This window comes from Diaphorina citri, unplaced genomic scaffold, assembly GCF_000475195.1.
Source record: "Diaphorina citri unplaced genomic scaffold, Diaci psyllid genome assembly version 1.1 scaffold46, whole genome shotgun sequence".
NCBI lineage: Eukaryota > Metazoa > Arthropoda > Insecta > Hemiptera > Psyllidae > Diaphorina > Diaphorina citri.
The window spans coordinates 211,731-233,868 of record NW_007377483.1 but is presented as its reverse complement, the minus strand read 5'-3'; the positions used below and the strand labels follow the sequence as shown (position 1 = coordinate 233,868).

At 36.1% G+C, this 22,138-nt stretch overlaps 1 long non-coding RNA gene across 1 annotated transcript in view; it reads right to left on the bottom strand.

Moving 5' to 3' along the window:
- Positions 1 to 10,564: 10,564 nt before the first annotated feature.
- The window catches only part of LOC113469789, a 14,080-nt gene continuing 2,506 nt past the window's right edge, over positions 10,565 to 22,138 (bottom strand). The window contains exon 3 of the long non-coding RNA XR_003393097.1: positions 10,565 to 10,613. This is a non-coding gene — a long non-coding RNA (uncharacterized LOC113469789). The remainder of the gene's footprint in view (positions 10,614 to 22,138) is intronic.

Here is a 22,138-nt window from a genome sequence, read left to right as displayed (position 1 = left end):
TTTTTACAATAATATCTCACATATTTTAACCTAATTCCCTTTTGGTATATAAGCTATTGATTTTTCTACAAAGTCACAACTTTCGGTCGGGTTTGTGAGTGTGTATATTTTCTCTGGAATTTCCAGAATTCACCCGTTCACACACTTTAATTTATACGAAATTTAATTTACAAAATTGAGAAAATCTACTCTTTAGTAATTGACATTGATGAGGTATTTAGATCCCTTATTCCCTCATAAGGTTGACAAATTATTTTCTTCAGGAAATCTCCAGAGAAGTTCGAGTGGTCTAATACTTTCTTTGTCAGGAAAGCAGAGAGTTTTCTATTCTACAGCATGCGTGTATGCTGTCATTACATTACATTGGACACTTGGACAAGGGATCAAAAATCTCTCGGGAACATCGGACTTTCTTATGCCTTTTCCTTTCCTGTCACAGGATTTCAGGATCAAGGTTGTTTTTATATTTATTAGGCGGACAAATTTCTGTAGGGCTTCGGCAAAATGAAAGCTTTCACAAAAACCAACATAATAATCAGCAGCACACGTTGATAATGCGTAAAACAAAACATTGACACAAGCTTAATTAGCTCCACTTTGACAGAGTTCGATGTAGATTGTGTATGTAGTTTTGTCAAAATAAGGGGTCTACAAGGTCTGGTGAAAAGAGCTAATTTCTAGTAAAAATATAAGTACATTATGTTCAATTCATAAATGAGTGGATAAATAATCCATTTTCAATAATCACTAAAGCTTATTAGGGCATCAATGACTGACACATCAGACTCCTCATTACTGCATTATTTAACATTTTAACATTCACACAATTTATGAAATTGGGATAGAAAAGTTGCGCATCCCGCTCCCTGTTATTGTAACTGAAACTCCTGAGTGTTTTCCCCCTTTTGGGGTACAGTTGTCTATGCTATCCCCCAGGACGATAGCGTAAAGTTCAAATTATGAAAGCGCTCTGTTATTAAAATTAAATTAAATTTCCAGGGGAGAGTAGAAGAGGGAAAATCATAAACTTGAAGTTATGTATGACATACGTTTACAATATCAAAAGCCTTGCTTGAACTTTCAGACGTAAGAAAAAAGTAGAAAAGGTTTCAAATTCGCCTTGTAAAAAAGCAGATACCTCATGCTTTCTCATTGTGCCCTGTTCAAATACAGCTGTGAACACTTTTCCCTCCTACTATTCTGCTCTGTCTTCTCATGAAATTAATACGGAGCAAATAATCCCTCCCTCTTCGCCATCAGATTCAGCACAGAGACAACATAAAAACACAACTCATTCGACCGAGGAAGAAAATCTGCTAGCAAATTCTGGCGAGTCATTTTTCTGACGTTTCCTTTTAATAAAGAAAAAACGTTTTTCGAGTAAAGGAACCCGTTTTTCTCTGAAACGCCGGATTAGCTGTTAGCAACGCTCTTTTCATTCTTAGGCAGAAGAGTTCATCTGACGTTTTTACGACGAAGATTAAACAAAGTTTTAGTTTTAATTAAATATCTAGCACAATGCTCGGATGTTTGCATATAAAGCACTGACATTTTCATTTTAACTTTTTCAGAAATCTTGGAATAATGATGCGTCGTTTCTTTTCTTTTCCAGGAAAGGAAATTGGACGAAATCCGAATTTTCATATTTGAAAACCTCTTTACTATGTATATTATGAGGTCACGAGGGGTATAGCATTTACATCCCTCTGCATACTCGTATACAACGCAATGTACCCAATTATTATAATTTTGTGCCATGTGGTTTGCGTGATGACTTTACTAAAGGGATGAGAGTGCACCGCGATGAACTGAAAACCAACAGCAACAATTTTCCGTGTGGTGAAACGTGCCAGACAGATAATTCATAGGAATGAGCTGAATATATTAACTGAACGCTATTAAAACTCTATTCACCTCACCATAGTAAATCAAACTAAATACTCGTACCTCGGTGGCGCAGTGGTGTAAATATGCTCGCCTAATAAGCGGGAGGGTAGAGGTTCAAATCCCAACCGAGGTATAGATTTTTTCAAAGGCTCCATGGAAGGATTCTGACACAGTGAGCTCTTCTATCTAACCAATTTTTCAACAACTTGGGAATTTTTGAACACAATAAGTTGAGCTTGCTTGTTCCTGGGTTAAGGGAGAGGGCACCTATGGTTCTGAAGCCTGTCTATGAAACGGGACACAAAACATGACAGCGACAGTGAGCTCTTCTATCTAACCAATTTTTCAACAACTTGGGAATTTTTGAACACAATAAGTTGAGCTTGCTTGTTCCTGGGTTAAGGTAGAGGGCACCTTTGGTTCTGAAGCCTGTCTATGAAACGGGACACAAAACATGACAGCAAAAAACAAGTTCCTTTTTCTTCGAGTTTTAATTTTGTTTTCCAGGTTATGAAAATGAAAAATTACCAAGTTTTTCCCCGAAGTAATAGTACTGTAACAGTAAGTTTTATTAGACGGAAAAAAGTTGCAAACATCTGTTGGATGAGGTAGACATCTTAAATGTATATTTATTACTTTTATGTGCTTATAAAATTTGCTGCTTTAAGTTGCAAACATCTGTTGGATGAGGTAGACATCTTAAATGTATATTTATTACTTTTATGTGCTTATAAAATTTGCTGCTTTTTTTTTCATTCTATTTTCTTCTATGTAATTAACTTGGAACTTTTTGATAAGAAACGCGGGGTAACTTGCTGCTTTTTTTTTTTTCATTCTATTTTCTTCTATGTAATTAACTTGGAACTTTTTGATAAGAAACGCGGGGTAACTTTTTTTTTTACCTGAATCTGAAACTCTCTCTTGCTCCCCAATACGAATATTTACGTCACTTTTCCTCTCATTATGATAAGAACAATGTGTTTTTCTTGGCAATTTTCAAGGACAAGAAACGCGGGGTAACTTGGAGTTGAAGTTGAAGCTCAAGTTCTTTCAAGGATGAAAGACGGAAGGAGAGGAGAAAGAGAAAGAAAAGAGGCACATTTTTTGTTAATTAGTACATTATTAGCCTCAGTTCTAAAATTTACGTCTTGAAATAAATATATAAAAAAACCTAGCCTATAATATTAATATTCAACGTGGAAAAACATACCAAACTGCTCTTTCTACTTTGCTTTAAGTGCAAAGTTTCACTTCCACGTTCATATCATTACCTTTTTTTTATTTTTTGAGACTTCCTATTTCAAGTCTTTTGGAATTTTTCCAGAAAGATTCAGCGCCTGGACATCTGAGAATTTTTTTGACCCTTTTCGAGGAAATTTTCAAATGGTATTTACCGTCCACATTCTTCCTTGTCGATTTTGTTTTATCCTTTCTTGTCCTTCCTTTTTCTCTCTCTATTTTTTGTATTTTTCCTTTTGTGCATTTTCCACAGGACATACTTATGCTGGGGAGATAGAAGCCTTATTTTTCATGAAAGTGCTTGGGGAAGATAATGCTATATCTAGGCAATACATTAAAAAAGTGTAGTTGTTGCATCTATGCAATATATTAAAGAAAAAGTTTTCCTCGAGGGATGCTCGTGTTTTCTTTGAATAGTTCATTATGTATAATAGCCCCGAGTTTTATTAGTGGTACTTAATACTTATAACCTATTGACCTACTGATAATGCTGGGGAGATAGAAGCCTTATTTTTCATGAAAGTGCTTGGGGAAGATAATGCTATATCTAGGCAATACATTAAAAAAGTGTAGTTTAGTACTGGAAGATAATGTTGCATCTATGCAATATATGTATTAAAGAAAAAGTTTTCCTCGAGGGATGCTCGTGTTTTCTTTGAATAGTTCATTATGTAATAGCCCCGAGTTTTATTAGTGGTACTTAATACTTATGACCTATTGACCTACTAATGAGTTTTCCTCGAGGGATGCTCGTGTTTTCTTTGAATAGTTCATTATGTAATAGCCCCGAGTTTTATTAGTGGTACTTAATACTTATGAGCTTATGACCTATTGACCTACTGATGCGAATTGAAAAACCCTGCCCAGTCTAAGGGGAAGTTTAAAAACCAGTGAGTAAGTACAGTGAGTGAGAACCTCCTGTATATTGTATAGTCTAGGGGTGAGTTTATAAAGAATACGGAAGTTTAAAAACAAGTGAGTAAGTACAGCGAGTGAGAACCTCCTGTATATTGTATAGTCTAGGGGTGAGTTTATAAAGAATACAAGACACACGGTATAAATTTAATTCCGAGAAAACATAATAATACGGAAAAGGAGTAGTCAACACTTTTGAAATAGCGAGAGGGTGGAAAATAAAAATACACAATATTCAGCAATATACACGGAATTACACATAATATTCTGTATTTCTAGCTTTGTACAAAATAAAATTATAAACAAGGAGCGCGCAAGAGAGACAAAGAGAGGGAAAACAGCAAAATACATATAGACTGAGAAAGAAGATGGGAAGAGAAGGAAATAGGAGAGAGAGAGAGCTCTCTGAGTGTTAAATACGGAAAATAATTACAAATACATAGAGAAGTAAAAATGAATGAAAAAATAATCGAGAATACGAAACAGAGTTTTACCAGTCTGAATCATTGCACTAATGAGATAAAATATCCAGAAGAGAGGGAGAGAGAAAAAAAAAGTATATTTGGTAACTTTCGCATTAAAAATAATAATAAAAAAAGCTGAGTCCTTGTGGAATCAAATTGAATCACAAAGGACACATAGGCAACGTCTACCAAGAGGTGCTCTTGAAATAATTGGATGAAATCTATAAAATGAACTTGTTATTTTATTTACAGAATCCACAGTAAAAAAAAAAAAAAAACTTGTACCTACCTAACAATCTGATTCATTAATCCAATTAAAAAGATAGAAATGGGAATGAAATGAGAGAGTATGCTCATGATGGCATAGAATTAGAGTTGTAGCAAATGCTAGAGTCATGGTTAGGATGTTAGCAACACAATGTCTGGGTACTCGTACTAGACAATAGACAGAGAACAAAGCCAAACTAAGCATTCTAGGAAAAAAAAAAAAAAAAAAAAAAAAAACGTGTACCTAACAATCTCATTCATTAATCCAATTAAAGAGATAGAAATGGGAATGAAATGAGAGAGTATGCTGATGATGGCATAGAATTAGAGTTGTAGCAAATGCTAGAGTCATGGTTAGGATGTTAGCAATACAATGTCTGGGTACTCGTACTAGACAATAGACAGAGAACAAAGCCAAACTAGGTATTCTAGGCAATGAAGAGATGGAAACACTTAGACTAAGAGGGATAATGTCTGAAAAGCTTGATACTAGAGAAAAGCGTGGAACTGGAGAATTCCGAGTGACAAAAATTTAAAGTACAAAACAAGAAGACACTAATTAATTTGTCTGATTAAAGGACATGCTGGTGTAACGGCAAATGATAAGGAAAATGGGATTCAATGAAGAAATGAGAGAAGAGGATGATAGAAAGAGGAGTAAGATTGAAACAAAAGAAAGGGATAATAGTTAGAAAAGTATAAAGGTAGAGGGTGAAGGAAATGGAAGAAAGAATATAATGAACCTCTACTGTGTCCTGAGGAAGCCAAGCACAAAACTCTCACCACAAGATTCAAATAGATAAGAATCTAGGTGAAGGTGAGAGAGGACTGGAAAGGCAGGACAGACGAAGGACGGTTTAAAAGAAAAGGCAGCAAAGTGCGAGAGAAAACCAAAACTTCCGTCACTTCTTTGTAAAAGTTCTTTATTTTCCCGAAGCTGAGCCGATGGGATGATTCCGTAGAAAACATCAAAGTAAAACAGCCACAGCCCTGCAGTAACCAAACCATTACTTGATAAGAAGAAACAATAGATACTCGCAGTAATAAATGAAACTGACTGAATAAGAAAGACTAACAAGAAAAATTATGCAAATGAGAGCAATAATGAATAAAAAATATTAAAGTGTACGATTCTGATGACAAATTTTCAACGATGCCGAAGCGACACAACCAAACGCTTGCGAATTTTTAACAAATTAAAATAAATCACGTATAAGTAAAACCTCTATTGTCCTGAGGAAGCCAAGCACAAAACTCTCACCACAAGATTCAAATAGATAAGAATCTAGGTGAAGGTGAGAGAGGACTGGAAAGGCATTAGGACAGACGAAGGACGGTATAAAAGAAAAGGCAGGAAAGTGCGAGAGAAAACCAAAACTTCCGTCACTTCTTTGTAAAAGTTCTTTATTTTCCCGAAGCTGAGCCGATGCGATGATTCCGTAGAAAACATCAAAGTAAAACAGCCACAGCCCTGCAGTAACCAAACCATTACTTGAAGAAGAAACAATAGATACTCGCAGTAATAAATGAAACTGATTGAATAAGAAAGACTAACAAGAAAAATTATGCAAATGAGAGCAATATTGAATAAAAAATATTCAAGTGTACGATTCTGATGACAAATTTTCAACGATGCCGAAGCGACACAACCAAACGCTTGCGAATTTTCAATAAATTAATATAAATCACGTATAAGTGATAATGAATAAAAAATATTCAAGTGTACGATTCTGATGACAAATTTTCAACGATGCCGAAGCGACACAACCAAACGCTTGCGAATTTTTAATAAATTAAAATAAATCACGTATAAAACCTTTATTTGTTGGAATTACTGACTCACTACCAACTATTTATCATAAATGATCGAGGAAGTAAATGTATCCGATCCAAATACCCCGTAATGATATTATCAGAAATTCCTGTTCTCGAAATTTATAGGGAAAAACCTCTTGAGATATTATCTAATACTTTTCAAGAAAGCACGCAAACAAAGAATTCGAAAAGAAACCAATTTTCTGAAAAATTATTCCTCTCATTCCTGCAAAACAATTTCCTGACATTTCCTCTGCCCCACTCGTTTCAGGATATCTGAAAATAACAGGAGAAAGAGAACTAATAAAAAGATTTTTTCTCAATTTTCAACGAGAAATGCGAAAGTAAAAAAATCAGTGATAATAAAGCTTGATACATAGGTATATGTGGCCTGATTTTGGTGTGCCCCTCCCTAAAATTCATAGCATTTCGTACAAAAGACCGAAATGTGTTCTTTGACCTAGTCGTGAGGTTGTAGTTATAGAAAATTTTTGAAATAAAAAAACGTGATGGGAACTTACATAGAAATCGTTTTCCTGAAGGATATTTTTTTTTCGAACGTTTGGATACCGTTCAAGTTTGAATCCTGCTCGCTGCCCGCATCACAGCCAAAAGGGTAACTGCTATTATCGAAATTTACAATGATAATTTTGCGTTTGTGCATTTTCAAATTCACATTTAAAAGTAATGACCTAATGACCATGTCATCGGGACAATATCCACTTTTTTCTGGAAAAAAAAAAAAAAAAGAGTACCTACCTACATACCTAGTTTTAATGTGCATTTGAAATATTTAAAAAAAATCGCTAAAATGCCATTACGCCAACAACGTAAAAAAAAATAATAATAATTCAACCAATGGTAGTGGGTTGAATTGAGTGAGTGAATGTTAAAGAGAGAGATGAGGTGGAGGTGACATTTTTTTTTTTTTTTAGCCAACCAATCTATAGATTCAGATTTTGCCCTGGAGTACCCTGGTAGCCTGGTACATGGGTATAAAGAAATGTTTTTGTTTACTGTATTTGTTTGATCATCTTGAAAGTTGGTAGATGCTATGCTCAATAGACAAAGGCATTATATATGAAGCAGGAGCACCCTGGATTGGGTATCTATTGTCACTAAGTCCTTCTAATGACCATAAACCAAATGTAATTCCTACAAATAAAACCGTTATTTCAACTTATCCTAGGATTAACTTTGATATGAACAAACGCTGGGTAATGTTTATGTAACAAGGAATGACAAAACCTCCTTTAACTGTGAGCAACCACCCTGGATTGGGTATCTATTGTCACTAAGTCCTTCTAATGACCATAAACCAAATGTAATTCCTACAAATAAAACCTTTATTTCAACATATCCTAGGATTAACTTTGATATGAACAAACGCTAGGTAGTATTTATGTAACAAGGAATGACAAAACCTCCTTTTACTCTGCACCCTGGATTGGGTATCTATTGTCACTAAGTCCTTCTAATGACCATAAACCAAATGTAATTCCTACAAATAAAACCTTTATTTCAACTTATCCTAGGATTAACTTTGATATGAACAAACGCTAGGTAATGTTTATGTAACAAGGAATGACAAAACCTCCTTTTACTGTGAGCAAATTTCATTATTTTAAAAGCAAAAAACAAAGATAAAAGGAAAGCAAAGGAGAAATAAATAGAGCAGAAGATGGGAGAGGAGAGGAGGGAGGGAGGGAGGGAGAGAGAGAAACAATAACCAATACCGTACACAGAACGAGGAAATGAAATCTCATATTTTTGATTGCTTGCGTGAGAAAAAGACTCTGAAATTTCATTATTTTAAAAGCAAAAAACAAAGATAAAAGGAAAGCAAAGGAGAAATAAATAGAGCAGAAGATGGGAGAGGAGGGAGAGAGAGAGAAACAATAACCAATACCGTACACAGAACCAGGAAATGAAATCTCATATTTTTGATTGCTTGCGTGAGAAAAAGAAAAAAAAACTAGTCAGAATAGGGCACCATGAAAAAGGAAGTTGAAGAAAAACCTCAAGAAGAAGTAGGTGAAAAACACGAGCGAGGAAAAAGTGGAGCAAAAAGAAATAGACTGAGAACATAACATAAATATTCATTGGGAAATGTGGGAACAAAATGGCTTAATGGTCTGTGGAAAAGGGAAATGGAAGGAGAGATATGAGAAATGAGCAGAAGTTAACACTGGGAGCGAGAAAAACTCTTCTCATCTAGAGATATCGGAGACCAAAATTTAATGGTCTGTGGAAAAGGGAAATGGAAGGAGAGATATGAGAAATGAGCAGAAGTTAACACGGGGAGCGAGAAAAACTCTTCTCATCCAGAGATATCGGAGACCAAAACTTAATGGTCTGTGGAAAAGGGAAATGGAAGGAGAGATATGAGAAATGAGCAGAAGTTAACACGGGGAGCGAGAAAAACTCTTCTCATCTAGAGATATCGGAGACCAAAACTCTTCTGAGAAGAGTGAGAAGGCAAAACTATGATGGTTTACCTTACCAAAACGCAAAAGCGGATACCTGTTAACACCATTTTTGAAGTTACCACTTCAATTGAGGAAGTAGAAGCACAAATATTTCGAAAACTCACCTAATCCCAGATCAAGTAAATGCTTCGCTTGGAGTCATTTAGGATTGAATGGGATTCAAGCTGTGCTTGGGTCGACATTGGCATTTTCTACATTACAAAAAGTCCACGCCCCTCTACTAAATATGGACTCAAAATGGGGGTTTGGTGCGATTTGAAACTTTTATTATGTAAGTATTTATGCTGCACTTTTTACTAAGTTTGCAAAAAAGGGTAATAAGTATTTTCTTGTTGGAATAACAGGATAATAAATACTTTGTTAAATTCTAGAAGGTTGCGTACTACGCTTTACACTTTGATCCCTGAAAGAAGAGCAAATAGGATTACACCGGATTTTGAATATAAAGGGTACCCAATCGGTTGATACTTTGAATTGAAGTCTAAAAGGTCACATTTATTAGTTTATTCTGCCTGTTTGGGGAATAAATAAAGCTACTATTAATCAGCTTTTATTCATGCCTATGGTGTGAAGATAAGTGAATGAGGTCATTATCATTACCATAATGATGTGAATTTTCTGAGCAAAATTATTTCTTTTTCCAATTGGGCTTGAGTAGTTACGCACTTGAGAAAGAAAAGCAATTATTATTTTTCCCTTTTTTTTTATTTTTTGAGACTTTCTATTTTAAGTCTTTTGGAATTTTTCCAGAAAGATTCAGCGCCTGGACATCTGAGAATTTTTTTGACCCTTTTCGAGTAAATTTTCAAATGGTATTTACCATCCACCATTCTTCCTTGTCGATTTTGTTTTATCCTTTCTTGTCCTTTCTTTTTCTCTCTATTTTTTGTATTTTTCCTTTTGTGCATTTTCCACAGGACATATTGAAAAGAATTGATCAGGCATGGGTATCAGGAAAATATAAAATCTCCATCTTTCAGATTCAGACACACCATTGATCACAAACAAGAATGTCTGTATTCACAAACAACAATGTCTATATTCGTATTTTCGAAGTATTAAAAAGTAATGATTATCACTCGATTTATGGTTCCTTTTGGTCTAAAAACACTACCTAAAAAGTTTCAGCTCGATCGGACATCGCTGTCGACATGCTCAACGGCCTTAAAGTTTTCCGGCACTTTGGTTATGCAATCCAGGGGCATTATGTGGCGTTTACCCAGTTTTGAGTCCATAACTCCTAAACAGAGGGGTTTAGAACTTTTTATCATAGAATAAAACTTGTTTTAAACAATATTTACTAGCTTGGCATATAAAAAATAGCAGAAGTTTAGGAGGAACATAATACTAAATGGAGAACATCTGACTATCCCAGCGCTCTTGTTAAGCTATTTAAACATGTTCTTTAAAAATCTTCATCAAAATTGGACAAAACATTCGAGAGTTATGATGAAATAAATAAAACATAAACAAGTCTAGTATTATAATCTCTTATGTCCTCCTCACCCAGCACTAGGGCTTTCAGTATTTGCACTTCCTGAAACCAAACAGGACCAAATGTTACTTTGAAAATTAAACTAGTCACAAGACTCTCTCAGAATGGCAAAGGCCCAATTGAACTTAAATATAATGTTTCCTTTGGGTTTTAAATTTAAACATGTTCTTTAAAAATCTTCATCAAAATTGGACAAAACATTCGAGAGTTATGATGAAATAAATAAAACATAAACAAGTCTACTATTATAAGTCCCTCATCTCTTATGTATGTATGTACGTATACGACCTCGAATGAGACTGAAAATTCCCTAAACGAGCACTTCAGTATGTGTAAGGATCAAAAAATTTCACCATTCGAGAGTTATGATGAAATAAATAAAACATAAACAAGTCTACTATTATAAGTCCCTCATCTCTTATGTATGTATGTACGTATACGGCCTCGAATGAGACTGAAAATTCCCTAAACGAGCACTTCAGTATGTGTAAGGATCGAAAAATTTCACTATGTACGTATACGACCTCGAATGAGACTGAAAATTCCCTAAACGAGCACTTCAGTATGTGTAAGGATCAAAAAATTTCACTTTTTTTTCCAACATGTTGGTTGTCTGATTATTTATCAGCTTCATCTCTGAGCAACAGCTGGAAATACCGTGTCTTCCTTGTCTGTGTCATACTATACAGTCTCTAATGTATTTCCCTCATCAGATATATGACCTGAAAACGTCTTAACGTGTTGCAACCGTATAAATAATGCACGCTCATGCTCCAAGAATATGGGGGAAATATAAAAAGTTTCATCTTCATACATAATTCAGCGACCAGAATATTTCAAGAAGCACATCTGTGAGCTTGGCGTCTGACATAAAATATTTTCCACGGTTCAAAAGATCTTTTTCTCTGATGGGTTTTGCCATTTTCCTTTGGCGGTGCATTATAAGCCGAGTGGTAAAAGCGGGAAGGGGAGGGGGGGGGATGACCGGATTCTCAAAGTAAATGTTGTTCAAAGGGAAAAAAAGTCACTTGTAGGGAAACAGGAAAAGCGTGTACATAGGATAAGACTGCAGAATACACACAAAAGAAAATTGTATATTACTCAGTGTATTTATGTCTGTGAATTACATAGGATGTCCGTGAGTCAAAAACACAACAAAGTTTGTATCATCTAGGAACACACAAAGCTGAACCAGATTTCTGCGGGCGTAAATTGTTACGAAAATCCTGACACAAAAAACACTCATTAGTAAACAGTAGTGTAATTCGACATCATAATAATGGAATTCAGCTCTAAGATCTAAAACTAAGGTCGATAATGAAAATGCCCTTGGTAATAATTTGCTTATATACAAAAGTATTGGATGCAAAAATCGTTGGATTTGGAATAAAATTAAAATCCAGACACCGGATTCTCAAAGTAAATGTTGTTCAAAGGGAAAAAAAAGTCACTTGTAGGGAAACAGGAAAAGCGTGTACATAGGATAAGACTGCAGAATACACACAAAAGAAGATTGTATATTACTCAGTGTATTTATGTGTGTGAATTTTACTGCAAATTACACAGGATGTCCGGGAGTCAAAAACACAACAAAGTTTGTATCATCTAGGAACACATCAACACACAAAGCTGAACCAGATTTCTGCGGGCGTAAATTGTTACGAAAATCCCGACACAAAAAACACTCATTAGTAAACAGTGGTGTAATTCGACATCATAATAATGGAATTCAGCTGTAAGCTCTAAAACTAAGGTCGATATTGAAAATGCCCTTGGTAATAATTTGCTTATATACAAAAGTATTGAATGCAAAAATCGTTGGATTTGGAGTAAAATTAAAATCCAGACATTTCCGGAGGATTATGTAACTACACAACATTGCATGGGTATCTTAGATTTATGACTAGAATTATGGGAGCGTTAATAAAATTTAGTAGTTCGTCCTCCTTCGCCTTCTTCTTCTTCTTCTTCTTCTTCTTCTTCTTCTTCTCCTCCTCCTCCTCCTCCTCCTTTTCTTCTTCATTTCCCTCTTCCTCTTCATTCGCCTTCTCTTCTCCTGCCTTCTTCTTTTCCTCCTCCACCTCTTCTGCCTTCTTCTTTTCATACTTTGAATTGAAGTCTAAAAGGTCACATTTATTAGTTTATTCTGCCTGTTTGGGGAATAAATAAAGCTACTATTAATGAGCTTTTATTATTCATGCCTATGGTGTGAAGATAAGTGAATGAGGTCATTATCATTACCATAATAATGTGAATTTTCTGAGCAAATTATTTCTCTTTCCAATTGGGCTCGAGTAGTTACGCACTTGAGAAAGAAAAGCAATTATTATTTTCCCCCACCTCCTCTTCTTCTGCCTTCTTCCTCGGAGTGTTTTTTGCCAACAATTTCAATCTCGGCCCCGACACTCAAAGCGGGATGCAAATTTAATGTCGAAAACGGAAAGATTTATAGGGCAATCCTCTTTTTCTTCCCTCTTCTTCTCCCCTTTTTTTATTTTTTGAGACTTCCTATTTCAAGTCTTTTGGAATTTTTCCAGAAAGATTCAGCGCCTGGACATCTGAGAATTTTTTGACCCTTTTCGAGGAAATTTTCAAATGGTATTTACCATCCACCATTCTTCCTTGTCGATTTTGTTTTATCCTTTCTTGTCCTTCCTTTCTCTCTCTCTCTCTCCGTTTTTTTTTTCTTTTTTTTTTGCATTTTCTACAGGACATGCTAAAAAGAATTGATCAGGCATGAGTATCAGGAAAATATAAAATCTCCATCTTTCAGATTCAGACACACCATTGATCACAAACTCCTCCTCATTCAATTAATAAGAAATTAGATCTGGAAACGATACAAAACAACAGTAATAATGTCTATCATGTAATGGAACAAAGATTCTAACTTACTAAAATTTATAATCTGAAGGTACCTATTACGTCCGGTCTTTACAAAAGACTTCTAGATGTATTCAATGTGTATGCTGCAAAGTACATTCATTGGGTATTATTACTCGTACAATTCCCTTTGAGAGAGTTAGAATACATCTCCATATTGTATTTGTCCGTTTCAAGAGCTCTAGTGAGTGCATTCCGAAAACTCTACAGTAGGTGAATTGAAAAGTACACTGGTAAATTTCTGCCTGCTCCAAACAAAAACTCCCTGGAGAGAAGGAACGGGGAAAAACTTCCAGCCTGAACGAGGGAAAAAAGGGAAAATTCACTCCTCCTCATTCAATTAATAAGAAATTAGATCTGGAAACGATACAAAACAACAGTAATAATGTCTATCATGTAATGGAACAAAGATTATAACTTACTAAAATTAATAATCTGAAGGTACCTATTACGTCCGGTCTTTACAAAAGATTTCTAGATGTATTCAATGTGCTTTATATATGCTGCAAAGTACATTCATTGGGTATTATTACTCGTACAATTCCCTTTGAGAGAGTTAGAAATACATCTCCAATTCTCCATATTGAATTTGTCCGTTTCAAGAGCTCTAGTGAGTGCATTCCGAAAACTCTACAGTAGGTGAATTGAAAAGTACACTGGTAAATTTCTGCCTGCTCCAAACAAAAACTCCCTGGAGAGAAGGAACGGGGAAAAACTTCCAGCCTGAACGAGGGAAAAAAGGGAAAATTCATCCCTTATTTTATTTAGTGCACACTAGACACTAATGTAACGGATGGGGTCTCAGGTGCTGGGTCTAGCTGGGTTCGGTTCACTGAATTTCCACTGGAATTGCTCATCCGAACTTTATAGAGGTACACGTTTTATTTGAAAAAGGAAACACGCGAGCAGGCACTTGAACCATTGAGGGGCAGCATTTCCACTGGAATTGCTCATCCGAACTTTATAGAGGTACACGTTTTATTTGAAAAAGGAAACACGCGAGCAGGCACTTGAACCATTGGGGGGCAGGTCGTGTTTTTTGCCTAGCACATTTTCATATTTTGTTCAAAGTGATAGAGCCCCTCAAAAATATACACAATGTACATTAGAACCTCTTCTCTATCTTCTTCTTCCCCCCAAGGTACAGATCACATTTTCATATTTTGTTCAAAGTGATAGAACCCCTCAAAAATATACACAATGTGAATTAGAACCTCTTCTCTATCTTCTTCTTCTTCTTCCCCCCAAGGTACAGATCCGTTTCAAATATTGGCAAACATATGGCGATGTGCATCTTATAGGTGGCAATTCGGAAAAATTCTGCAGAGTTCTTACTAAAGCAGGTTTTCAGATTTGCAAGCCACCCCTCTTCTATCTAGACTCGAGCTCTTCTACCGTCTATCTTTGCACTATTCGTTGAAGTTCTCTATAGGAGGTACCAAAGTAGCAGTTCCAACACCTTTTACCCAATGTAATGATCACCCTAGTTTCGGGCCTGAACGAAGAATTTCCTCTGTTAGAAAATAATATGTGTGCCAGACTTTCCCGAGAAAATTTGCAGAGAGAAACGAGAATGAGGGGGAGGAAATGGAGAGGGAGGGAAGGGGAGAGCTGCAAATTTGAAAACAATGACATATTTCGTTGCAATAATGTCAATGCAAATGCTTCGTATTGTTTTCGACGATTTGTCAGTGGCGAGGCTGCAAATGATCCTGCTTAAAGATCCTAGAAAAATAAGTTGGCATATAAAAAACAGCAGAAGTTCAAATTACTCAAAAGGGAGGAACATAATGCTAAATTGTGAAAAAATAGAAGTTTAGGAGGAACATAATACTAAATGGAGAACATCTGACTATCCCAGCGCTCTTGTTAAGCTTTTAGATTCGATTATTTATTGATTGATTTAGAATTAATTAAGCCTTTAGATTCGAAATGTATTTTATTGGGTGTAGTTTATAATAATGTGAAAAACGGGAAACACGGGAAACACCCCTCTGATTTTTTTTTTTGATATAAATTAATGTTTTCTATTAATTTGAAGTTTTGAAGAAAGTTGAGCCATTGAGCATTTTACAGTAATTTAACGAAGCCTGCAACCTGATGTCATCAGATGTCTGAGAACCAGAAAACAGAAAAGCCATGTAGATTTCCCATTTCAAACATTGTTGAATGAACGCTACACTTCTTCGACACTACTCTTGGTTCTTGGTTGAAAGATGATGATGATGATGAGTAAAACAAGAAGACAATAAAAGCTTTTATGTCGAGACAAAAATATGCTAGGAAATGAAGTACAAAAAAAATAAGCATGTAGATTTCCCATTTCAAACATTGTTGAATGAACGCTACACTTCTTCGACACTACTCTTGGTTCTTGGTTGAAAGATGATGATGATGATGAGTAAAACAAGAAGACAATAAAAGCTTTTATGTCGAGACAAAAATATGCTAGGAAATGAAGTACAAAAAAAATACAAGGGACTTATGAAAAGAAGAAGAAGAAGAAGAAGAAGAAGAAGAAGAAGAAGAAGAAGAAGAAGAAGAAGAAGAAGAAGAAGAAAAATGAGTGAAATATGAGGCGTCACAGAGAAAGCAAGGAAAAAAAAAGAGATGGATAAAGGGTACTAAAGGGAGGGTAGGAGAGAAAGCGAAAAAGAAGACAGATGATGATGAGTAAAACAAGAAGACAATAAAAGCTTTTATGTCGAGACAAAAATATGCTAGGAAATGAAGTACAAAAAAAAATACAAGGGACTTATGAAAAGAAGAAGAAGAAGAAGAAGAAGAAGAAGAAGAAGAAGAAGAAGAAGAAGAAGAAGAAGAAGAAGAAGAAGAAAAATGAGTGAAATATGAGGCGTCACAGAGAAAGCAAGGAAAAAAAAGAGATGGATAAAGGGTACTAAAGGGAGGGTAGGAGAGAAAGCGAAAAAGACATGGAAAAAGGAAAAAAAGGAGAGATAGAGAGGAGTGGTGAAGAAAGGGTGGGAGAAAGAAAGAGTTGGAGAAAGGGTGAGAGAAAGAAAGAGAGTATAGATGCAAGGCGAGTGCAGTGACCACTACGCCATGGGAGCTGACTAAGAGAGTATAGATAAGAAAGGAGAGATAGAGAGGAGTGGTGAAGAAAGGGTGGGAGAAAGAAAGAGTTGGAGAAAGGGTGAGAGAAAGAAAGAGAGTATAGATGGAGAAAGGGTGAGAGAAAAAGAAAGAAAGGAGATATGGAGAAAGGACAAGAGAAAGAAAGAGAGGAGAGATGGAGAAACGGCGAGAGAGAGAGAGAGAGAGAGAGGAGAAATGAAGAAAGGGTGACAGAAAGGAAGAGAGAGAGAAATGGAGAAAGGTTGAGAGAAAGGAAAAGAAGAGAAGATAAAGGGTGAGAGAAAGCAACAAAGGAGAGATGGAGAAAGAGAGGAGAAATAAAAGCTCTTATCAATGTTTTACATTCGTACTATCAAGTAAGCAGAAATGCTACGCTCCCTTCTTCTCCCTAGTGCCTTCCCTTTCCTGTAAATAGAGCAAAACAAAAGATGTAAAACTTTGGTAAAAATGAAATTATGTAAAAACATGAATATCATTAACCCTCTTGAAACGCCCCTTTGACTCTCATAGGAAAGAGGTTCCCTTCTTCTCCCTAGTGCCTTCCCTTTCCTGTAAATAGAGCAAAACAAAAGATGTAAAACTTTGGTAAAAATGAAATTATGTAAAAGCATGAATATCATTAACCCTCTTGAAACTTGAAACGCCCCTTTCACTCATAGGAAAGAGGCTTTCGCTCTAGGAAAGAGGTTACCGAATGTTCTTTTCAAAAGAATTCAGAACAGAACTTTTAGATGAGAAGAGAAATGTACATAGGCTCGGGTTTGGGAATTTCAACCTCGCAACTCGCAAAGGAATCTTGTACCCAGATAAATCACAATGACTACTCTTTCAAGAATATAAGGAGCGACAAAAATGTCGATTAGTGGCAAAAATGCCACCATATTGTTGTCTCAACCACTAAAAAACCATCACTGATGTTCTTTTCAAAAGAATTCAGAACAGAACTTTTAGATGAGAAGAGAAATGTACATAGGCTCGGGTTTGGGAATTTCAACCTCGCAACCCTGAGTGCACCCTCAGGGTAGTTTTGCATAGGTATGTATTAGGATAGGAAACTAATGCACGCCCTATAATCCTATATTATAGGCGTTGCACAGCACTTGCTCAAAATGTTTCGAGTTGAATTTGTGCATCCACAATGTAAACTAGTCAGATTATTAGTCACATACAAACATACAATACATACATAGATACTTAAAATAAATTAATTGAATGAGAAATTGAGAACTAATAAAGGCCTAAAGGGAAAGTTTTCAAAGTGGACTTGATTCCACAACCTCAAGGCACTTTAGGCCCATATTGCTCAAAAAGTCAATATTGCGTTTCCTTTGATGAAAAGTAAAATACTTACACAACTTTTTCACTTTTAGTTTATTTTAAATTATTTTTACTATGATCATCATCATTTTTATTATTTTCAAGGAAAAAAGAAAAGATAGAACCGAGTTTTTAGAAAGGAATCTTGCACCCAGATAAATCACAATGACTCTTTCAAGAATATAAGGAGCGATAAAAATGTCAATTAGTGGCAAAAATGCCATCATATTGTTGTCTCAAACACTAAAAAACCATCACTGGTGAAAATAATAATGTGCTCCAAAATCCAAAAGAAGGTAAAATTTTATTACGGTCCATTTCACAGAAAACATTTTATTGACCATTAGGTGTGATCCCCCCCCCTCCCAAAACGAAGGGTTAGAATTGTTAGGAAAAATGATTCGTTTCTTCCCAAAGCATTCTTTCTTTGGCCCCACAGAACCCGTTGGTCTGGGCACTAAGTCTTCCATGGTGTTGAGCTCAATTAAACCCGAAAGTTATTCCAAATGGGTGCTTGCATTCAGAACCCGTTGGTCTGGGCACTAAGTCTTCCATGGTGTTGAGCTCAATTAAACCCGAAAGTTATTCCAAATGGGTGCTTGCATATTACTCGCAGAACCCGTTGGTCTGGGCACTAAGTCTTCCATGGTGTTGAGCTCAATTAAACCCGAAAGTTATTCCAAATGGGTGCTTGCATATTATTTCCCTCACATTAAACTTTTCTGTGTAAAAATTGTGCGCTTGCCCCCTCTTGCCTTTGTGTGTGTGTTAGTCTTATATGACTAGTTGAAGGTACATATAGGTAAAGGTTTCCACATACAATGCATATGCTGTACATTTGCCTTTGTGTGTGTGTGTTAGTCTTATATGACTAGTTGAAGGTACATATAGGTAAAGGTTTCCACATACAATGCATATGCTGTACAGAGGTAGCTAAAGCATTTCATACGATATTGTTGAAGAGAAAATGTTGCTCTACTCATCCAAGAGGACGGACTAAAAACATAATATAACCCTAAGTGTTATATCTGCAAAACATGAGTATACCTCTAATAGTATCCAACATATTGTTGGTATGCTGTACAGAGGTAGCTAAAGCATTTCATACGATATTGTTGAAGAGAAAATGTTGCTCTACTCATCCAAGTGGAAAAACATAATATAACCCTAAGTGTTATATCTGCAAAACATGAGTATACCTCTAATAGTATCCAACATATTGTTGACGACACCGAAGCGAATACAATAGTCCGTCCCTTATACCTTTTTATTACTATTGTAATAATAAAGGAAGGACGGACTAAAAACATAATATAACCCTATGTGTTATATCTGCAAAACATGAGTATACCTCTAATAGTATCCAACATATTGTTGGTACTTACGAACTTCTATAGGTCAATATATTTCTAGTTTATCTTCTATTTTCTGCAGTATTTATTGTGACAATAACTACATTACATGTAGAGATTTGTTGGAGCTGACATAAGTGTACACAATTTCAAATGAGGCCTCTACAAAACAGATCTTTTCTGTAGTTAGGTGGCAGACTAGAAATCGATCATGAGCTGGGTTATGAATTCATGAAACTAGAAATCGTATCTAGTCTGATCCATATTGTTTACAAATACGTCACTGAAATCAAGTAGAATTCCATGTTTCAATTTAGTCGGCCGGATTAATTTAATGTATGCAGAGAGTGTATGTAAGTATTTGTAATTTTGTAGTGTTCACAAAAAAAAAATAGTATTACTGGCATTTTCAAGTTGTTGAATGTTGCCATTATGGTTATTTTTGTCATTTTACTGTCATTCTCAATCCCCTAGCATTTGTCATCACTCTTGTGCTTGCCTCATTTGAAAAAATATTTTCAAGTGACACGTTGTACTTGGTATTGGGTATATGGTTTACTAGGAACTTACTTCAAGTGTGAAGTTTTGTTGTTGATGTTTTTTTTTTTTTTTGTCTGGTTAAGAACAATGAAGCAGTTTTTTAAAAGTGAGTAGGGAGTAGGGACTAGTGAGGGCATTAGAAGCACAAATATTTGACTTTGGCAAATATTAGGATGTGGGGAAATCTTCCCATGACCACAAAAATTGTGACACAAAACACAAATACAGATCAATTTTCTTTAACTATCTACTATCTAAAGGCCGGATAATAATCTCTCCAAAATCGTCAAAATATGCTAAATCGTCTGCTAAAATAAGATTATGTTAATAATCTTTTGACTACTATCCGGGTTCTACTACTATCTCTTGCACTATGCATTACTTTAACCATCCCACCCTGTGTTTGTCGGGTAATAATTTACTTCACATTGTCAAGTAGTCAGATGCCTAGCCTGTCTGTTCTGACGTACATACGTTAAAGCTATTCATTACAAAAAGCTGGTTACATAAACAGAGAGGTAACACGAGCCTGTCTGAACATAAAATGTATAATGTAACGTAGGCCGGCCACTCACGATACAGTCTCTCTGACAATTTTCGATGCACTTTGGCAGAACAATCGTAAAGGTGTCTAAACACGACAAATCCGAAAGTCCAAATGGAATCAAGGAAAACCAAAACTCATCGGAGCGAAATCTTTAGTAGACGCAGTCCAGTCTGTAACTCTGCTAAATTTCTGGCATGTCCAAATTTCATGGTGCGAATTCATGAATCCATGGAATGGACATGAAATTGGGCTCAATCCGAAAGTCCAAATGGAATCAAGGAAAACCAAAACTCATCGGAGCGAAATCTTTAGTAGACGCAGTCCAGTCTGTAACTCTGCTACATTTCTGGCACGTCCAAATTTCATGGTGCGAATTCATGAATCCATGGAATAGACATGGAATTGGACTTATCTGTAATAGGATAAACCTCCATCAGTTTATGAAAAAGGGAGAAAAGGGGGAGAGAGAAAAAAAGGAGGGACAGAGGCTGAAGGAGGAACAAAAATGGCGACTCTATCGTTAACCGCAGTCGAGAGCTCGGTTTAGTATGGCAAGAGGGGAAACGTAAACCTAAAAGTGGTTAACGCCCCCTCACGTCATAAACACACTTCCATGTGAGGGGAGGTAGTGTGACCTTGAATGAACCAGGCTGAGGTTAGCGGTTACGGTTAGGTGTTAAATAAAATACAACATCTATGTACTAATGTACATCCAAAGGATCAAAGTACAATACCTCGGTAATACCGAGTAGGTTTTCATAAGGCTTTCATATTGGCAGAAAAAAAAAATACTCAAGTATTGATAAAGTAGCTACATACAAGCACAAAACAGGCACCAGGTGCGAGTAGTACTTCCAAAGTAACAAGTAAGTATATCAGGCACACAGTTTTAATGTAGGTATTTTACTTTTCCCTAAGTCCTTGCTCGTCTTCTTTCTCATCGTGCAAACTCGGCTTGCGCCCTGATTGACGAATGTGAAGTTAGCAAATCCAAGTTGAAATCGGGATTCTGATGTCAATGCAAATGCTTCGTATTGTTTTCGACGATTTGTCAGTGGCGAGGCTGCAAATGATCCTGCTTAAAGATCCTAGAAAAATAAGTTGGCATATAAAAAACAGCAGAAGTTCAAATTACTCAAAAGGGAGGAACATAATGCTAAATTGTGAAAAAATAGAAGTTTAGGAGGAACATAATACTAAATGGAGAACATCTGACTGTCCCAGCGCCCTTGTTAAGCTGGACGGATGGAAATGATTACTCGAGCCAAATGGATTTTTCCTCAGTGATGGCCTGAAACTGATGTAAACTGTGCAGTTATTGGCGCACATGTTAAGCCGTGTCCACACATACTGGCCGTTGATCGACGTCGACTGAAATCGTCTACACTGTCTCGACAACATATAGATTCATTCACCTCGTCGATCGACGGCCGTCGACTATGTGTGGACAGGTGGACACAGCTCAACGATTCATCCCTTATTTCAACCCATCCTAATTCCTATTGTGTGTGGTCGGCCTCAGAGTGCTCCAAACAAAATTTATGTTACCATGTTCTACCTCCCTTCTCTCTCCCTTCCATAGAGGTACCTATCCTTGTTACCGCTTTAAAGGGTGAGAAAGAGAAGGAGAGGAAGAGGAAGAGAAAGAGAAAGAGAGAGAGAGAGAGAGAGAGAGAGAGAGAGAGAGAGAGAGAAAGAGAGAGAGAGGAGGGAGAGACGCCATATTGGTATGTATGTAAACATTAAAAGGCGACTGATGCATCAATTGATCGACGTCGACTGAAATCGTCTACACTGCCTCGACAACATATAGATTCATTCACCTCGTCGAT